Consider the following 19,143-nt stretch of genomic DNA (forward strand, 5'->3'; position numbering starts at 1 on the left):
AACCTTTATAGACTTTAGTCCCATTTTCTTTCTCAGAGGTAATATCTCATTAATTTGCTGTGGTGTTTTCTAAACCTTGTTCCATATTTATATATTTCCTGAGTTTTATCTTTTTTATTATTATTATTATTATTATTATTATTATAAAAGAAACTGTACTGTACAAATTCTGCAAATTGCTTTAGTAAAGGTAAAGATTACTAATAGTAAATAAAGGTTAGACACCAGCTCTTGTCCCCAAAGAGGTAAAAGTCCCTCTATAATTATCTGTAAAACTTCAACCATAAAATTCCCATGACTGCTCATGTTTGCCACAACTTGCCCTCACACTGTCCATCAGAAATCAAGCCCCCAAATTACTGCACGCTGTGCTTTGTAGCTGAGGGAACAACTACCAATATCTTCAATGTTATCAGGTGAAATTGCCATGAAATTGCCATTGTGATAAGACAGTTACAGTCTGCCATTAAGCACAGTATGCTTGCTAGCTGCCAAAGCTTGAACAGGCAAACCAAAAGTGAGGCAGGCACAGGGGTATGTCAAGAGCTCTTGCTACCTACTCCTGAAGCTGTCCCCTCATTCTTTCCCTGGATTCCTCTTTTCTCAGCAATGCTGATTAGACAGGAACCCAGAATAGAATATTTCATTTGCACATTGTTTATCTTTGATTAGTTACCCAGTAAGAAAATACTTTCATGAAGAAATACTTATGGAAAAATCTCGACACAAACCAAATCTGTGGCACTCAGTACAAGGGCAGTAATCTTTAATAAAAGATTATTGTTCTCACTCTACATTAGGTATAAAATGCTCATCCTTCACCAGATACAACTAGATCCTCTTCCTGTGTGTTTTCCATTCCCCATTCAACTCAACAGCCAGGGTCACTGTTTACCCATCTGACATCACCGTTTGCCAGTTATTACCATTATTTAATTAGTTCCTTCAACAAACCAAGTCACTGCCAGGAGCTGTTTCTGTGACTTAAAACACTACCTACACTAGCCCTCTGGAGTTGGCCTCTGCACAACCCAGGATTCCCTGGGTTCCAGAATACTTTAGGTGTTGGGACAAAGCACAGGGGCAGAGAGAATCAGTCCCCAGACAAGTCTGCATAAGAGGATCTCACTGCTTCTGGGATGCCTGGGTGGCTCAGTCGGTTAAGCGTCCAACTTCAGCTCGGGTCACGATCTCGTGGTTTGTGAGTTTGAACCTTGCGTGGGGCTCTGTGCTGACAGCTCAGAGCCTGGAGCCTGCTTCGGATTCTGTGTCTCCCTCTCTCTCTCTGCCCCTCCCCCCCTCATGCTCTGTCTGTCTCTGTCTCTCAAAAATGAATACATATTAAAAAAAAAAAAAACAACCTCAATGCTTCACACTTCAGCTGGAAAAAAACTGTTTTCTGGATAGCTTTTAAAACACTCTAAGTGATAGAGACTGTTTGTAAGTCTACCCAAATGGGATGCAAAGTTTGCAACAAAATAGGCCATTGATTTTCCAGCATAGATGTTGCCACAAAGGAAATAAGCTTTTGTAGAGGGACCTGTGATTTCTTCAACCATGTTGCAATTAAAAGTGTTAGGTGACAGGGGCGCGAGCGTGGGTGGCTCAGGTCTGAGCATCCAACTTGGGCTCAGGTCATGAGCTTAGGGTTCGGGAGTTCGAGCCCCACATCGGGTTTGCTGCGGTCAGCCTGTCAGCACAGAGCCCACTTCGGATCCTCTGTCCCCCTCCCCCTCTTGCGCTCTCCCAAAAATAAATTAATATTTAAAAAAAAAAGTGTTAGGCGATGGTGTTAGGTAATAATTTGGTAATCAATTTCTGAGCATCTCCTACGGGCAAGCATTGGTGGGCACAGAAACACGAAAAGACCCATCCTTTGACTGTAAGAAATTTGCAGCCTAATGACAGATGCAGCCATGTAAAGGTGTGACCGCAAGACAAGGCCACACGGGCTGCTGGCACCTAGAGAAGCTCCATGGTTATCAATGCCTTTGTCCCACTGAGAAGCCTCCTGGAGGCTGACACTTGCTCCTCTCATCCTCACTCTGTTCCAACATGAGAAGGCCTTGGCTGGGGGTAGGCAGGGCGAAGTGTCTACTTAATATTAGCACATCCGTGTCGGGCTGTGGACACACCCTTCTCCCAGGGCTCCAACAGGGCAGATGACAAAGCTCCCCTGGGAAATAAGGAGAAAGCAATGAAGGTGCTCAGAGACCGGAGAGCAAGAGACACAAACCTGTGGTTTTTCGTTGTTAGCAAAAATGTCAGGATAGCCCTTGGATAGTGCCACAATGCCTGCACATACAGGGGGCTTTGGTGGGGTTGGAATGACAATTTTTCTTTTAAATGTGATGCAGGAAAATGATAACGTTACAGGTGTTTCTGCAGAATTAAAGACTCAAATTCGCCTTTGGAGACTGATCACTGACGTTTGGTAGAAAACACTTTAAGGGGCTGTGGTTGTGCAAAGGTAAAGTCAATGTTCCTGAAAGGGGTTCAAGACTGGAAGAAGCAAGCAGCCCCATGCAGTAACTAAAGGCTGGCAGGGGAAGCCCAGCTCTGCAGGCAGCATTTGCTTATAGAGAAATGTCCTTCTTACTCAGAGGGGAGGGTCTTCGGGCAGGGGCCTGCCTCCCAGGAGGAATGGGCAGGCAGACAGAGGGCACTCCCGCTTTGGGCAGGTGAGTGCGTGCTCCCACCGTGCCCAAGAGGAACTTGGCTCAGGGCTTCAGGGGCAATCCTGTGCAGGGTCTAGTCTGAAGGCTTTTCCCACAACTTTCTTTCATGCAAAAGGCTTCCAGAAAGCTTTGTTAAATATAATTTGGCCTTAGCTCTGCTGTGGGAAATGAAAGGAGGAAGAAGTGGGGCAGGGCAGAGAGACACAAGCTGGGAAAGCAGGCGGTGAGGCGGCAAATGGTGCCCTGCTGGAGAGCAGGGCAGCAGGGTGCACAGAAGGAGGCTGAGATGGGGAGAGAAAGCCAGGGGGGTCTGCAGGATGTGGGAGGAGGGCTCCCAGGGGTACCTGGAGATTCTGAGGGAGCGGAATATTAACACTAGTGCTAGGAAAATGTCTGTATCTCCTGACAAACCCAAATACTTTATTCTGTTGCTAATGAGCCCCATGACAATCACATTTCCATTTATGTCTTAGCTCATAATAACTGGAGAACACGAACTATTCTTAGCCCAGCTTTCTAGTGCAAACATTTCCTCTGCACATTATATTCCTTCTCACCTCTAATCTCTAATTCCCACGTTCACGTGGATTTAAAATTTTTATGAACACTTTTTAAAAAATAGACAAAATGCCAATAACCAATTAAAGAAATAAAATTATAGGGGCGCCTGGGTGGCGCAGTCGGTTAAGCGGCCGACTTCAGCCAGGTCACGATCTCGCGGTCCGTGAGTTCGAGCCCCGCGTCAGGCTCTGGGCTGATGGCTCGGAGCCTGGAGCCTATTTCCGATTCTCTGTCTCCCTCTCTCTCTGCCCCTCCCCCGTTCATGCTCTGTCTCTCTCTGTCCCAAAAATAAATAAAAAACGTTGAAAAAAAAATTAAAAAAAAAAAAAAAAAGAAATAAAATTATAGCCTATATTTTTGAAAAACATTCTCAATCTCCTTACCATCATTGGTGCTATTTATATACGCAAGTTTGAAATAAAAAAGTCTGAAATCAGTTTAAATGACTTTTATGGAGCACCTGGGTGGTTCAGTCAGTGAAGCATCCAACTTTGGCTCAGGTCATGATCTCACGGTCCATGCGTTCAAGCCCCGTGTCAGGCTGTGTGCTGACAGCTCAGAGCCTGGAGCCGGCTTCAAATTCCATGTCTCCCTCTCTCTCTCTCTGCCCCTCTCCCACTTGTACTCTGTCCCTCTCTTTCTCAAAAATAAACATTAAAAAAAACTAAATGACTTTTATAAGAATCATTAATCTGATGAATGAAAGCTGATTTTACATATTTTTTCTAATATTATCTTCAATTGGCCTGTTTTCTGGCCCACTCCAAATCACTCCTCTTCTTCATAATCTCATATAGTTAGGTGTGCATAAATATGTTAGCTCCTGGAAAAACCCACATTATAAATAGTTGGGTGACCCTGGTGAAACAGGCCCAGTGGTCTAGAGAGAAATACAGGCCTTTCCCCAGTGTACTTTGTGCAGTTGTCATAATTCTAACTACTATTGGAAACAGAATCTTGTTCCAAGTCGGTCTGAATATGTTTCCTCCCTGTGCAACACTCTCCAATTTTTCACTCCCTCACAACCTTCTCCACAGGACTGTCTTTCAACATGAGCGCCAACCTGTCCATTTGTGAAATGTTCCTTTCTACTTCAAGTTTCCCATCCCCTGCCTCCTCCCACCTCAATTCTCTGGCAAAGGCACTTTCTCTTTTCTTTTCTTTCCTTTTTTTTCCCCTCTGTACAAAGAAGCATACAACTGGCAATTCTGGTCACTTAGTTTCTCTAGCTTCCTTTTTGTTTCTGAGGCACTGACTCTTGCCACACACACCAATAACAGCTAGCCCAATTTGTTTTTTTTTTTCTCTCCAACCACTAAAATATGAAACAAGGCAAAATCACATTTCCTCCGGTACAGGAGTGATTCCAGCAGCTAGTGGGAAAGGCTGATAACACTTTGATCTCCACTTATCAGCATGATAGAACCAAAGCTTTTTACTCTGCTGGTGACTAATCATTACTGCAGTCAAACCGGAGAGGATTAACAAATTTTAGTAATCCGGATTGTGTTTTTTCAATTACCATAGTCCCCAAATGTGCCACACGCTTTGTGGGAATGAGCATCATATCGACAACCTATTGCTGTTAAAAAATTGTAATGCACTTTAGCTTGATAAACTGTCAGATGCCCTACAAAGCACTCTAAGGCAGTCTGGCCTTCAGAATGGGCTGATGTAACAGTTGTAGGTTTACTGATGTGGGAAGGAAAGGCATTCAGCATTACTGGTCTGGTGAAAGACAGAGACAAAACAGAAAATACTTATGTTTGGGTCTGGATATTCAAGGCTTTCTTGATAAAAATTCTCACAGCTGGTGGGACACATGGGTGGCTCAGTCGGTCAAGCGTCTGACTTCAGCTCAGGTCATGATCTCACAGTTCGTGGGTTCAAGTCCCACATTGGAGCTTTGTGCTGACAGCATGGAGCCTGCTTCAGATTCTGTCTGTCTCTCTCTCTCTGCCCCTCTCCCGTTCATGCACAGTGCATACTCTCTCTCACTCTCAAAACTAAACATTAAAAAAAATTCTCACAGCTGGAGATGTTGTATCTATTGCCTGACAGGGCTGCTCACTGTCTAATTACAGAGATGTCTCATCTATATTTGGCCATAAAAATGGAAAATGCCAACCCAAACTTCAGAGTAACATTTTCTGTTTGCTTCTCTGTATGTTTACAAAGTGAATCTAGAAAATTTCTTTCAGTCACCACACTTCCCAGTTACATATATGTGTAATACGTAAATTGGGGTCGATAAGGAAGACAGCCACCTCTCCTAGTGTGAAGTGTTCCATATGATAAAGCACTCAACATAGACACTAAGAAAGTTGTTACGTCTTATTCATCTGGATCCCTCTTCCCATTCTCACCACGACCTACCCATGCCTCCCCACTGCTATCCCGTTCCACCTACTTTTTCTTACTTCACTATCTTCCTATTTCTTATATCCTTGAGAGCAACCCTCCCCAAATCCAATACGGCCATCATCATTCTAGGCCAACCCCTTGCTTTCCTACCCCAGGCTTTTACCACACACTGTTCCCTCTGCCTAGAATGTCCTCTATCTGTGCTACTTGCCAATATTCCACAGACTTTATTTTGTTTAATCACTTGGCAGCATGTGATACCATTGACTATACACAACTCCACGCCTGCTTCATTTTCCCCACTGGAAGGCAAGGGTACGTAGAGTTCTGGGTCTTAAGTTATTTTCTAATTGTGTTATATTGAACGTATGATATACAACCCATCTAAAGTTTGGTTTCCTCATCTATCTAGAGAAAAAAAAAAAAAACAGAACTTACCTCATCAGGTTAGTGTGAGATTTAATTTAATAATGCATATGAAGCATTGAACACAGTCTCTAGCACACAGCGAATTGCTGACCACGTGTCAGCAGGTCTTATGCATATTCTATTATGTACCTTTTACTACCACCGCTCTCCACTTTACAGCCTAAAGCAGAGCCTTCATTCACCGGAGTTGCCTTTTCTTTCCTTTTCGTCTTCTTCACTTCTCCCCCTCCTTGTCCACATCTAACCAGACCCGAAATTCTATAAATTCGACCTTCTAAACATCTCATGAATACTGGTCAAGGGTCCAGGCCGCACAAAATAGGCATGAACTGAATAAAAGAGACCTTGAAAATAAGACAAGTCAAGGAAAAAAGTGGCTGCAGATAGGACAGTATTGCTAAACATCCCTCATAATTAGACCTTATTGACTATAAGGGATAGAAACGATTAACACAATGAGTCATGAAGGGTTCTTGAAATTCTTAACTTCTATATCAAACCTTAAATATGTAATTGGTTTACATTACTATTACTTGAAAACAGTGGAGGCAGGAGTGCCCACATAGCTGACTTTTAAAGTTGGCAGTGTACCTTATTTGGAAAAGATTGGCAAGTTGGAATAATAAAGTAGGTATATTTTTCATTTAGAAGTCAGGAGTGCCTGGGTGGCTCAGTGATTAAGCCTCTGACTCTTGGTTTGGGCTCAGGCCATGATCTCATGGTTCGTGGGTTCCAGCCCGATGTCAGGCTCCACGCTGATAGCACGGAGCCTGTGTGGGTTCTCTCTCTCTTTCCCTCCCTCTCTGCCCTTCCCTTGTGCTCTCCTTCTCTCTCTCTCTTTCTCTCTCCAAATAAATAAATAAACTTTAAGAAAAACAAAAGACTGACAAAGTCACCACATGTATAAAACCAATACCTCATTCACTAACACTGGGTCTTGGGATCTGTGGAAGAATATCTTGCTATAATGAATCTTGAAGCTGAGGGTTCCCATATTGGCTACCAGCCACCTAGTTAACTTTCCATATATCGTAGTATGACTTCCATTTTTTAAATAAAAACAGTACTATATGATTAAGGTATCGCATGTCAAATGTAAATGCCTTTAATGAATAAACATTTACCAAACATCTGATAAAATCAAAGTACCATGTTAGAGACACTGAGGTCCAAGATATGCCCAAGGTGTTATTGAGTCCCCAACATTCAATCACCTCTCTATAAAGAATTACCATGTACCAACCCATTTCCCCCCAGGAATCTCTTTCTAGAACTATTCAACCTCTTGAATACCCTAAAAAATTTTTAAATAATTTTGATATTTTTGAATGATTGTTATTTTAAATGTTTTCATGTAAATAACAAATGACACTAGAATTTGGATAATATTTATGAAATATGAAGACAAAGTTTGTTTTTCCCAACCAACCTGTGGTACATGTTTCAAAGTAACTTTAATGTGTAAGGCAAATACATAATCGATCACGAAAAATGACTCTATCTTGTTTCATATAAGAGTTAGCTCTATATAAAAATGGGGACAAATTAAAATATATGTTACAAAAAACAAAAATCTGCCTTTATGACCTAATTTACATTTTGTACCAAAAAATATTATCCTATTATAATAATGGTCAAAGCCAACAGTTGTTGTTTTTTTTTTAATTTTTTTTTTTTACGTTTATTTTTGGGACAGAGAGAGACAGAGCATGAACGGGGGAGGGGCAGAGAGAGAGGGAGACACAGAATCGGAAGCAGGCTCCAGGCTCTGAGCCATCAGCCCAGAGCCTGACGCGGGGCTCGAACTCACGGACTGTGAGATCGTGACCTGAGCTGAAGTCGGACGCTCAACCGACTGAGCCACCCAGGCGCCCCAAAGCCAACAGTTTTAATCTCAGCAAATAAAAATTAAACTGGATAAAACTATCATTACATTTCCTTTTGAATGTTACTTTCTAAAGTACTCGAAACACCTCAGTGTACTATATAAAAAGTGGCATTTTAGTCGCTTTATATTCTGCTCCTTACTAACTTTCTATACTTAACCAATAGTTCATTATGAATATAAATTTAACAATATATGGCTTGGAACAAAGCCAGTTCAAAGCTATATAATGGTTGAAAACTCATAGTAGTTCGCTGAATCATAAGCCAACTCAGAAACAGGTCATGAGGACTCTTCCCTGATCTCCACTAACTACTATGCAAGGCTACCCGACATGCACTCGGTGGCTCTAAAATTGATTCCTTTAAAAAAATTTTTTAATCTTTATTTTTGAAACAGAGAGAGACAGAGCATGAGCGGAGGAGGGGTAGAGAGAGAGAGAGGGAGGCACAGAATCCCAAGCAGACTCCAGGCTCCGAGCTGTCAGCACAGAGCCCGATGCAGGGCTCGAACTCACGAGCCGTGAGATCATGACCTGAGCTGAAGTCTGACGTTTAACCAACTAAGCCACCTAGGCGCCCAGAAAATTGATTCCTTTTTAAGGGTAAAGTTTTTAAGCAGCAAATATGTTTGCATTTTTTTTAAGACATTAAAACAAACATCTTTACTGGAACACATTCACGAGCTCCCTAAGGGCTTCCAGAAGCATCAGCTAGGAAGCACTTAACCATTTTGAAAGTGTGTTGTCCAGGACAAAATGAAGAGCCCTGGAGAACATCTGTTGTAAAAAACAAAAAGGGGGGGAGGGACTTAAGGCCAGAAATATGATTTCCTAGAAGTGAAAGAATTCTATGAGGAGAAAAATGAGATGATCTCAAACAAACTAAGGGCTCAAAAGAGAGGGAAAAATTAAAGTGTGAAAGAAAAAGGAAAAGAAAAAGCAGAGACGGTATGAAGAAGGAGCCTATGTTGTGTCTTCCTTTGTACAGAAGCACAAAATTTTTTGTTTTGATGAAGAAGCAAATGAAAGGGACCCCTGGGTGACTCAGTAGGTTAAGCAACCAACTCCTGATTTTGGCCCAGGTCATGATCTCACGGTTCGCGAGATTGAGCCCTGCGTCAGGTTCCTTGTGATGACAGTGGAACCTGCTTGGGATTCTCTCTCTCTCTGCCCCTCTCCCACTCATGCTGCATGCTCTCTCTCTCTCTCTCTCTCTCTCTCAACAAATAAAAACTTAAAAAAAAAAAAGAAGTGAAAGAAAGCAAACCAATACCCAACTGAACTGAATAATCCCTCTGTGAATGGGAAATGTTTTGTCAAGAACCAGAAATTTCTTTGGGTAACCAAAGGCATGCAAGACTACAAGTGGTGCAATTTACCCTCTCATCTCTCTTTCTGGGCTCAATCTCCTAGTTGTATTCAGGAAATCATTACTAAATGCAAGGAAATTAAAAGTGACCTAAAACAAGATTTGATGTATGTCACTGGATGCATAAATATCAAAAACATAAACTCCCCAAAAAGGATGCATAAATAAAAGACTGAACACTGATAAGCAGGTAATAGAAAAATTAAGTGCCACCTCCCCTGTGAAGAGCAGCTCTCTTGGGGCTAGTGTTCCCAGGTCACAGTATTCATAACAGTCTCAAAGGGGAATGTGATCCCCCAAATTTAAGAGTTACTGTTGCAGATGAAACAAGAAAAACTCAGTTAAAGATACATGGGTTTGATTTGCTTTAAATCACTGGAATTAGTCCTCTTTTTTCATTTTGTTATTGTTGTTCTTTGTTGTTTAGCTTCAGTTAAAGGGAATTATAATAAAGACCATCCAGCTTAGTATGTAAAGAGAATTGGCCAATAAAGGGGGGGCCTTAAAAGCTGTAAACCAGTGGTAAAGGGTTTTACTTTTTTTTAAATGTTTATTTATTTTTGAGAGAGAGCACACACGGGCGCGTGCGCACACGCACACACACGCACGCACACACGTGAGTGGGGGAGGGACAGAGAGAAAGAGTAACAGAGGATCCTAAGCAGGCTCTGAGCTGACAGCAGCAAGCCAAATGTGGGGCTTGAACCCACCAACTGTGAGATCATGAACTGAGCTGAAGTCAGATGCTCAACGAACTGAGCCACCCAGGTGCCTCTGTAAAGGGTTTTCTATATAAGATTCTCTCCAATGTAGCTGTCTACCACTATATATCCTTTGGTTCTGTGGATGGGCAGATCACCAAGAAGAAGGTAAGAAGGTGAAAAAATCCTAGAGAGCAACCTGAACGTCTCATCAACCTCAAAATCGTGCCTAGAAATGAGCCCAGGGCCTTTGGATCTTGGCCAGGCACCAACTTCTCTCCCCCACCCTGTGAGAAGCCTCACAGGGAGACTAAGACTTGTTTTTGGGTTTAGAGATGCCCTTGAACAGCAATACATGATATAAATATATGTATGTAAATATTATAGTGAGTATATAAATCTCTCTTGACCCCAAAAGCCAGTAGCAGCTGAACACTGAATTACAAAGGCATTCAACGATGGTTCAATGAACAGAATCTCCCCAGGTGCAGCTTTACTGTAGGGCAGGACATTGGAATTCACAATGAAGTCTCCTTCCTTAAGAGAGAACCAAGTAATAAAAAAGTCCTCAAAGATCTTGAATAGTAAAGTGATAAAAGGACAAGAGGGAAAACCACCATGAGGAGGGGAAGAGAGAGATCACAAAATAATTGCATCTCACCCAAGAAACAGAGCACATGGAAAGCGTATTTTAACTATGAAGAGCAAAAAGATATACAGCTTGAAATATGTTAATATAATTGCAATCTAATCAGCCTATAAATGGTATTTTGGACTGTAGCAAAGTGTTGCCAAATGAGCATGCAGAAGGCAGGAGTGCAGAGCAGACCCTGGAGGCACACCCATGGGGCACTGGAGGACATCAAGTAATACTCCATCCTGCCATGAACATTCAATGTTTTTCCTCTTAGTTGCCTAAGTTTGGAATTAATTCAGAAATGCCATATGTGCAAAGAGTGCAAAGATAATAAGTGGTTCACTGTGCTAAAACGGGCTGCATAATCTTCTCTGCTGTAAGTTACTTATAAAACCTCAGTGAAACCCAGGACTATTCACACTGAGCTGCAGAGGATGAAAATCACAGTAAAAGGTTAAAGAATGATGTACTTGGTAAATCCGTAATTATACACATGACTTCAGGGGTAAAAGTGAGTCTTTTATGAAATGCATATTGAAAGATGAGGTCAATATTTAAAAGCTGAGGCAATTTAAAAGCAGATCAGTGGTTGCTGGGCTGGAGGTGGGAGTGAGCAATGACGGCAAGTGGGCATATGAGGAACCTCTTGTGGTGAAAGTGTCCTAACACTGGATGTGGTAATGGCTGCACTACTATGTTTATTAAAAGTCATTGAAAAGTACACTTACAATGAGTAAATGTTATAGTATATAAGTTATACCTTAATGAAGCTATAAATATTTTTTCAAGTTGGCGTGTGTAAAAATTCAGCAATAATCCCATTCTATAAAAGAGTTGTACGTTTTGGTGATGAGTTACATTAAGAATGTTCTTTTTCCATTGTTGGGAATAGAAATCTCTATGACAGTTTAAAAAACAGTCTTAAATGTTTTTAAAAGTTACTGGAAATGGATTAATTTCATAACTAACAATGAAAATAGGAAGACAAACTGAGAAGAAACTGAAGCAAGACATTTCAGGAGCTTTCTCAACATTTACTACTCTTTTAGCAACCCACTCAAGCTTTAATATTGACAGATCACTAGGATTTGATAATTTCAGAAGGGAAGTATTTTTAAACTCCAATGGGTAAAGTAGATTACACAGAATGAATCATGAGCATTCTTACAAAAAAAAAAAAAGGATGCATGTGAATTTTATATACTCAAAACATTTTTTAACACCCTATAAAGCCAGATACAGCATCGTGGTTAAGAGTGTAGGTCAGCCTAGATCACACATTAACCACATGGGTAGGCTACCTACCTCCCCACCGCGCCCCCCCAATGCCATTCCTGCACCTATAAAATGGAGATCACAATGGTATCGATTACACACTTCTGTTGAAATGGGAAAAGGGAAATACTTCGTGAGGGCCTGGAATAAAGTAAGCATTCAAGAAATGCTAGCTGCTGCTCTATTCTTGTTGATGTTGTTATCCTGGGTTGGGTTTCATATACAGACAATTTTACTCTCTCAATTTTATTTTCTACAAAACCTCACACCCAGGGACATCTCCAGTCCTGTACCTTACTGGAAAACCAATTACTCAGCAGTGCTCATGCCCACTGTTTCCAGCTGTTTTAACAGAAAATATCTTCCAAGCTTCGATTCATTACACAATGTGATATTGCTCATCTGCTGGCAATTCTGGTGCTACATCCCAGAATTAGTCTGACACACTTTCTTCAGCTGGTGTTAAGCCAAACTATAAGGCAAACAGGACAAATGAAAAGCCAGATGAACAGAATCCATTTACAGTGGGGTCATTTACAGTAAGATCCTTCCATATGAGAGAAGCATCAGAGATAGAAATATATACTAATTTAAATACACAGGGTAGGGGTGCCTGGATGGCTCAGTCAGTTAAGTGTCCAACTCTTGATATCGGCTCGGGTCATGATCTCACAGTTTGTAGGATCGAGCCCCATGTCAGGCTCTGTACAGACAGTATGGAGCCTGCCTGAAATTCTCTCTCTCTCTCTCTTTCTCTGTCCCTCTCTCTCTCTCTCAAAAGAAATAAACTTGTTAAAAAAGGAATTTTTGTTGTAGAATAAAATAATGATATTACTAAAAAGACAAAATGGCCCAACATGTCCATGCTACTCCTTTCATAGCACACCAATCCCAGAAAAGTCTTAAGAAATATGTAATTTTATTTTTCCAGAGCCACGGCATCAACCAATTTACAAAAATGAACTTTCTATTGGTTCTCTGTAGAGACACTCCATTTATTTCTAGAGATTTTTCCCTCCAATATTTGGAGCCATAACCCCAGAGATAGAGTTGAACTTCCCATTCAAAGAAGTCACTGTTGATGGGGTCACTGGGCATTGTGTGGCTATTTGAAATAGCCATATCTGCCTAAGTAGTATACAATCATAGCCAGCCAAGAGCTGAATTGAGTAGAGTACATCTGTTCAGTCTCTTAACCTCCTAGGCTGCATTATAAGAAAAACACTCCAATTCTGATTGCTAGGTGATTGTTGCACACCAGTTTACCCCATCCATTGTTCCCAGCAGCTGAGTCTGTGATACATAAGACTCTTGGCCATTAAATCCTGAGGCATGCTAGCCAGAAATTACCTCCAAAAGTTACCCTCCATTCCCTGCACATATTAAGAATTTCTCCATGTTCTTGTGGACACTTTCCATGTTGAGAATTTTCCCATGCATAGGAATTCTCCCTGACAACAGTTGGAGACCTAAAATCAACTCTCAGGAAGAGTTTTAATGACTTCCAATCATTCCCATGGAAGTCATTCAGAAAAACCATGAGGAAAATATTAAATCTGTGCAGCCTATTGAGGAGAACATACAGATAACTTCTAACAGCATGCATATGGACCCTGTGGCAGCCATGTGCATCAATCTCTCATCAGGATCAGCATTTCCACAGTAATTGCTCAGCCCTTTCTGAACCTCTTAACTTTCAATCATTCTCCATATAGGAAGTTACCCATCCTTCACACACAGGCAGCCCATTGGGGCTAGATTGCAGTGGGCACACATTTCGTACTAAGAGACTGGCTGCTTTCCAGAACATTGTGGATGGTGAGCATATCTTGCTATTTGATGTTAACATCGATGCTCAGGATATGCAAATACAACTGCTAAATAAGCTAAAATTAGTGTTTAATTCCATCTACCAAGTAACAGCCTGGATTTATCATCCTTAGGTCTTTGTATTAATGTTCCATTTGTACTGCTTAGTTGCCTGAGCAGTGCTTCCTCATCTTTAATGTGAATATGGATCATATGGGGATCTGGTTAAAATGCAGATTCTGATACAGTAGGTCTAGGGTGGGGCCTGAGAATCTGCATTTCTATAAGCTTTCTGGTGGCATTACTGCCACTGTCCTCAGACCACTGCTGGTAGCAATGCTTTTAAGAATATGGGTGAAGCATTTACCTGAGCATACAGCAGGGCTTTTTACAACTTGTTTCTGTTGTATAACTAGTTGTCCATTCCCATACTATTACTTTGAAAGTGCACACCAGTTCCCGTACTATTATTCTGAAAATACATTAAATGCCTACCTTTTTTAAAAGATAATGCTTACCTTGAGTTATTTTCCTCCTAAGAGATTTTCTAAAAATAAAATGCTGATTTTATCCTACTACCTGCCAAGGTGAGTTTAGTTTATGGTCTTCCAAGTAGAGAAAAAGAAAGAGCAGAGCAATCTCTCCTAGTGGCACTCCCAGCCCTAAAGTCCTGTGATTGTACATATCAGAATTTGAGCCACAAATCAAAATCAAGAATCATATGTGGAGTTTAGGAAGCAAAACAAACGAGCAAAGGAGAAAATTTAAAAAAAAAAGAAAGAAAGAAAGAAACAGAGAGGCAAACCAAGAAGCAGACTCTTCAGTATAGAGAACAAACTGATGATTAATCAGAGCGGGGATATAGCGAATGGGTAAAAATAGGTGATGGGGATTAAGGAGTGTATTTGCTGCGATGAGCACCAGGTACCGCATAGTGTTGAATCACTCTATTGTACACCTGAAACTAATATTACACTCTATGTTAACTAACTGGAATTTAAATTAAAACTAAAAAAAAGTCATTTAATAAATATTAAGCATCTAATAAGGATAGCCAAGAATATAGAAGTCAATAAAGCATTGTCTTCTTTCCCTAGGATGTTTCTGTCTTACACAAGTGCACAAATGGTTACAACACAAAGCAGAAATGATCTGGCACAGAAAGAAAATGACCTGGGTTTTTTCCTCCGGTAAAGAATCATAAAGGATCATTGGTGATTGTGCTCCATTGACCTAAGAAACCTAAGTTATCTGGTATTTATGGAAGAATACTAGACTTCTTTCATCAGAGAGGCTTTGGAAAATGTCTACAGTTTTTTTCCAGGAGGGTTCTAGACAGTGAGGATGAATTCTGAGATACTCTTAACCTCCAATAACTGGTTGCATTAAACAACATCTCAAGAGTCACCGCTCCATGTTTGCTTTTCAGTCTGACTTTAGAACATTGCTACTCTCAGCCATGAGTCACAACACGAATAGAAGCTGTGCAGATGAGCCACTAAAGAGGAAAGCCTACTAGACAACTTGTGCAATTAAGCAACAAAGTTAGAGAGGAAATGGCTTAATAATTTCAAGACATTGCCTACATGAATGTACAGGGTGTCATTTGAAATGACAAGCAAGAGACCAAATCATAAGCAGAGTAGGATCTGAATTTTTTTTTAAAGAAAAGGAAATAAAGACAATATATTAATGAGTACCATCTTCTCAACGAGACTGTGAGCCATTTTATCTTAATATTTATTTTCTCATTTACTTCAAAATTCTTTACAATGATCTATATTAATCCTGTAATGGAAAAAGCCAATTAAGAGATAAATCTCCCATCTGTCCCTTTGTTTCTATGGCATGTTGTTTACAAGATAGTTCAGATTTAAAATGGGATATTTTAAGTTCCATTTAATTTCTGAAACTGCTTTCTTTCACATAATTTAGTCTCAAGGATTTAAACTAATCAGAAAAATCTGCTGTAACATACTGTCCTCGACCACCACAAACACCCTTGAACACTGTACGTTTGTATCTCTGCAATAATTGGGCCAGGTGCTATTCATGTGAATCTCTTATTGGCCTGTCACCAATTATTAAATCCATAGGACATATTGATTAGCTCTTTATTCACCGGATGGCTAAGGCAATCTCAGGAAAATGTAGAACAATTCTCCTGACTCAGACGGTGAAAATTTTCTAACAGAATATCTATTGTTTTCCCACAGGATAAAAGTTCTTTCAATAGAGGAAATGCTCTAAAATTGGCAGATGATTTTTTTTTTTAATTATCCTAGCGTCTTTAATGAAGCAGGAGCCTGAGCTAGAAAACAGCACCATGATGAGCACCTTACAATCTGCAGTTTCCACTGCCGAGAGCACCACCGTCGCTGATAGCAACACACAGCCACAGCCTGGGGTGACCACTGGGTTCCTAAATGGCCATGACCCGTACTTCACAGAACACTGGAAGCAATGTCTAATGCCAAATGTGTAGCACATGACAAACTGGTCAGTCGCCCAGTCAGTTAGCTATTCAGTCATTTATTGAACAAGCATTTATCTGGTCAGGCCCTTGAGATTCAGAAGCCAAGAAGATACCTTCCCTAGCCGCATCCTGTAAATTCTAAAGGGGAAGAGAAGGCATAACAATTGTCAACAGGCCAGCACGATCAAGAATTGTAGGGCCATCTACAATGGACAGGAACAGAGCCCTCTCCCAAGGAGAGGAACTGTCAGTTCTACATGAGTTAAGTCAAGAAATGTGTTATAGATGAGGCTACCTTTGAAATGAATCTTGACAAACGAGAAGGTTCTTGCTTTGCAGATTCAGTGAGATAAGTATACATATAGCAACTACCCCAGAGCACCAGGCACGCAGGTGTTCAAGCACTGATAGTAATAATAATGGTAATATTACTATATTGATATAATGGGTCACTGATAAGATACCCTTAAGGAATAACTGGTACAACTGAAGAGAAGCAGGTGAAGAAAATAATATCTGGGTTACATCCACAACTGACTGACAATAAATGGAACGATAAAAATAGAGTCATTAGTAGTTTTAGTTACAGTACAGGCAATGGAAACAACGCAGAATGACTAACCCTATATTGACAAAATTATACAACTATAAATGTCCTGTACTTTTAAAAAAGCCTGGAATAAGACAGCAGAAAGGAGAAGGACTAATATTTATGGAGGACCTACCATAAGTCAAGCCAGGGCCTTTGCATACATATTATCTTAATTAATTATCCGACCAATATTGTGAGGTATGCACTATTATTGCCATTTTAAAGTAGAAACTAAGAGGCCATGGGTGGCTCAGGCATTTAGGCATCCAACTCTTGATCTCGGCTCAGGTCATGATCTCACGGTTCATGAGTTCGAGCCCCATATCGGGCTCTACTCTGACAGCATAGAGCCTGCTTGGGATTGTGTCTCTCCTTTCTCTCTGCCTCTCTTCCACTTGTGTTCTCTCTCTCCTTCTTTCTCAAAATAAATAAATAATCTTTAAAAAAATTTTAAGGAGGAAACTGAGATTCAGAGAATTCAATTGACTTGCAAAAGGCCAAACAGCCAATGACTGAAAAAGTCAGAATCTGATCTCAGAAGTATCTTATCTTAAATTCCATGCTGTTCTCATTATAGTATGAAGCATTTTCATGTGAGAAGTCACAATTAAAAAGATAATTTTTAAAAAATTCCTTCAACACATTTAAAATATGATTTATTTTTCAAAAACAATTCACCCTCAGCTTTTCAGGTATAATAAATACTGATACTTGAATACCTACCACAGTGTTGAGTTTTGTCATGTGGATTATTTCATTTAATCCTCGAGATACCTAATAAAGCAGGTGTTATTACTATTATTCCCATTGCACAGACAAGAACTGGAATTAAATTAAAGCTTAAAAAAAAAGAAATGTCATTTAATAAATATTAAGCATCTAATAAGGATAGCCAAGAATATAGAAGTCAATAAAGTATTGTCTTCTTTCCCTAGGATGTTTCTGTCTCACACAAGTGCACGAATGGTTATAACACAAAGCAGAGACTTAACTCTCCCCAGTGGAAGAATAGATTCCAAGGGTTGAGGACAGACAATGAGGTGTTTGAAACTAGTCTATAAAAACAAGTGTTCTTCCTCCATATTATGTTACTTCATATACCTGTGCTTAAATTACAGCATACCTAAGCAGATTTCCTCATTACAAGTAAATTCAATGTACTGAATTTTTTTAGCTTCAGTGATCAATAAAGTGAGGAACTAAGTTGATTTTCCAGACCTGCACAAGAAACTAGATCCAATGAGATTTCTCAGACTGAAATCTGAGTGCAGGCCCCACTGACTCTAAAGTCCAAGTTCTTTGTATCACTCCAACATGCTCCTTAAGGGCACAGGAGACTCACAGGCCAAATCAGGGCTTTATGCTTTTGCAAAGCAGAAGTCACCTCTAGGAGATGATCCCAAGTCCATAGTCTTGTGAAAGTGCCCAAAGCACGTTCAGCATACCAGAGAGGAGGGCCAAGGAACACATCTTCAGTTCTAGAGTAGGACACAGGGGAACTTAGAATTCATTTATAGCAAATTCGTATTCGATTTACAGAAAACTGACTTTTGCTAAGACTAATGTAAGCCTGAAAAATATACATCACAGGAACCCATAATTAATTACATTATCAGATATGCTCAGCCGGAACAAAAGGACTTAACTCTTCTCTATTTGGGGGAATTAATATCTATGTAAGGACAGATGTAGCTTATAAATCCTAAATAGCAACAAAAGGTATATAACCTAAAATAGCACATACTATCCTGGACACCTTAATTCTCTAACTGAAGTACCATAATTACTCTTAAGCTCCTTTTTCTTTGAAAATGGCTAAGACTTTCCATCAATTCAGAGCTCTAACAAATCATGAAGATGGTTTAACATGTGCTCTGAGCTTTTGCAAAAAATTTTAATTTCACATTTTAAAGTGTAAACTAAATTACTTGTATCAACTGTGTTTTTATATCAATTGCAAACAAAACTAAAAGGTGTTCCATTCACTTTCACAACACAGATAACATTCCAAATCATATAGTAAAAAAATCTGTCTCCCAAGAATGAAGGCTTTTAAATATGCTTGAAGAAGTTAATTAGAGCAGTCACAGAAGTTTTATTTTAAAAAGGGGGGGAGGGGGAGTCACTATTACCAACAGCTACAGAAAATATCATTTTCTAGTCCAATCAAATCCTATTACATCCTAAATCCCTTCCTTTTCATCTGAAAACCTATGATCTTCACATTTTCTATGCTCATTCATTGCTCTAGCCAATGTCAGATGTGGTAGCAATGTGTACCACTTTTTTAATTGGTAAGGGCAAGCAATGTCCTAAGGTCTCTAAACTCAAGTTTGGACCATTTCATTCTTACTTCAGATTAGAAT

General features: G+C 40.1%; 1 protein-coding gene across 3 annotated transcripts in view; it reads right to left on the reverse strand.

Moving 5' to 3' along the window:
• The window catches only part of DCLK1 (doublecortin like kinase 1), a 334,659-nt gene that overhangs the window by 291,197 nt on the left and 24,319 nt on the right, over positions 1-19,143 (reverse strand). The gene's annotated exons all lie outside the window — the stretch shown is intronic.

The sequence above is a fragment of the Panthera tigris genome, chromosome A1, assembly GCF_018350195.1.
Source record: "Panthera tigris isolate Pti1 chromosome A1, P.tigris_Pti1_mat1.1, whole genome shotgun sequence".
NCBI classification, from domain to species: Eukaryota; Metazoa; Chordata; class Mammalia; order Carnivora; family Felidae; genus Panthera; species Panthera tigris.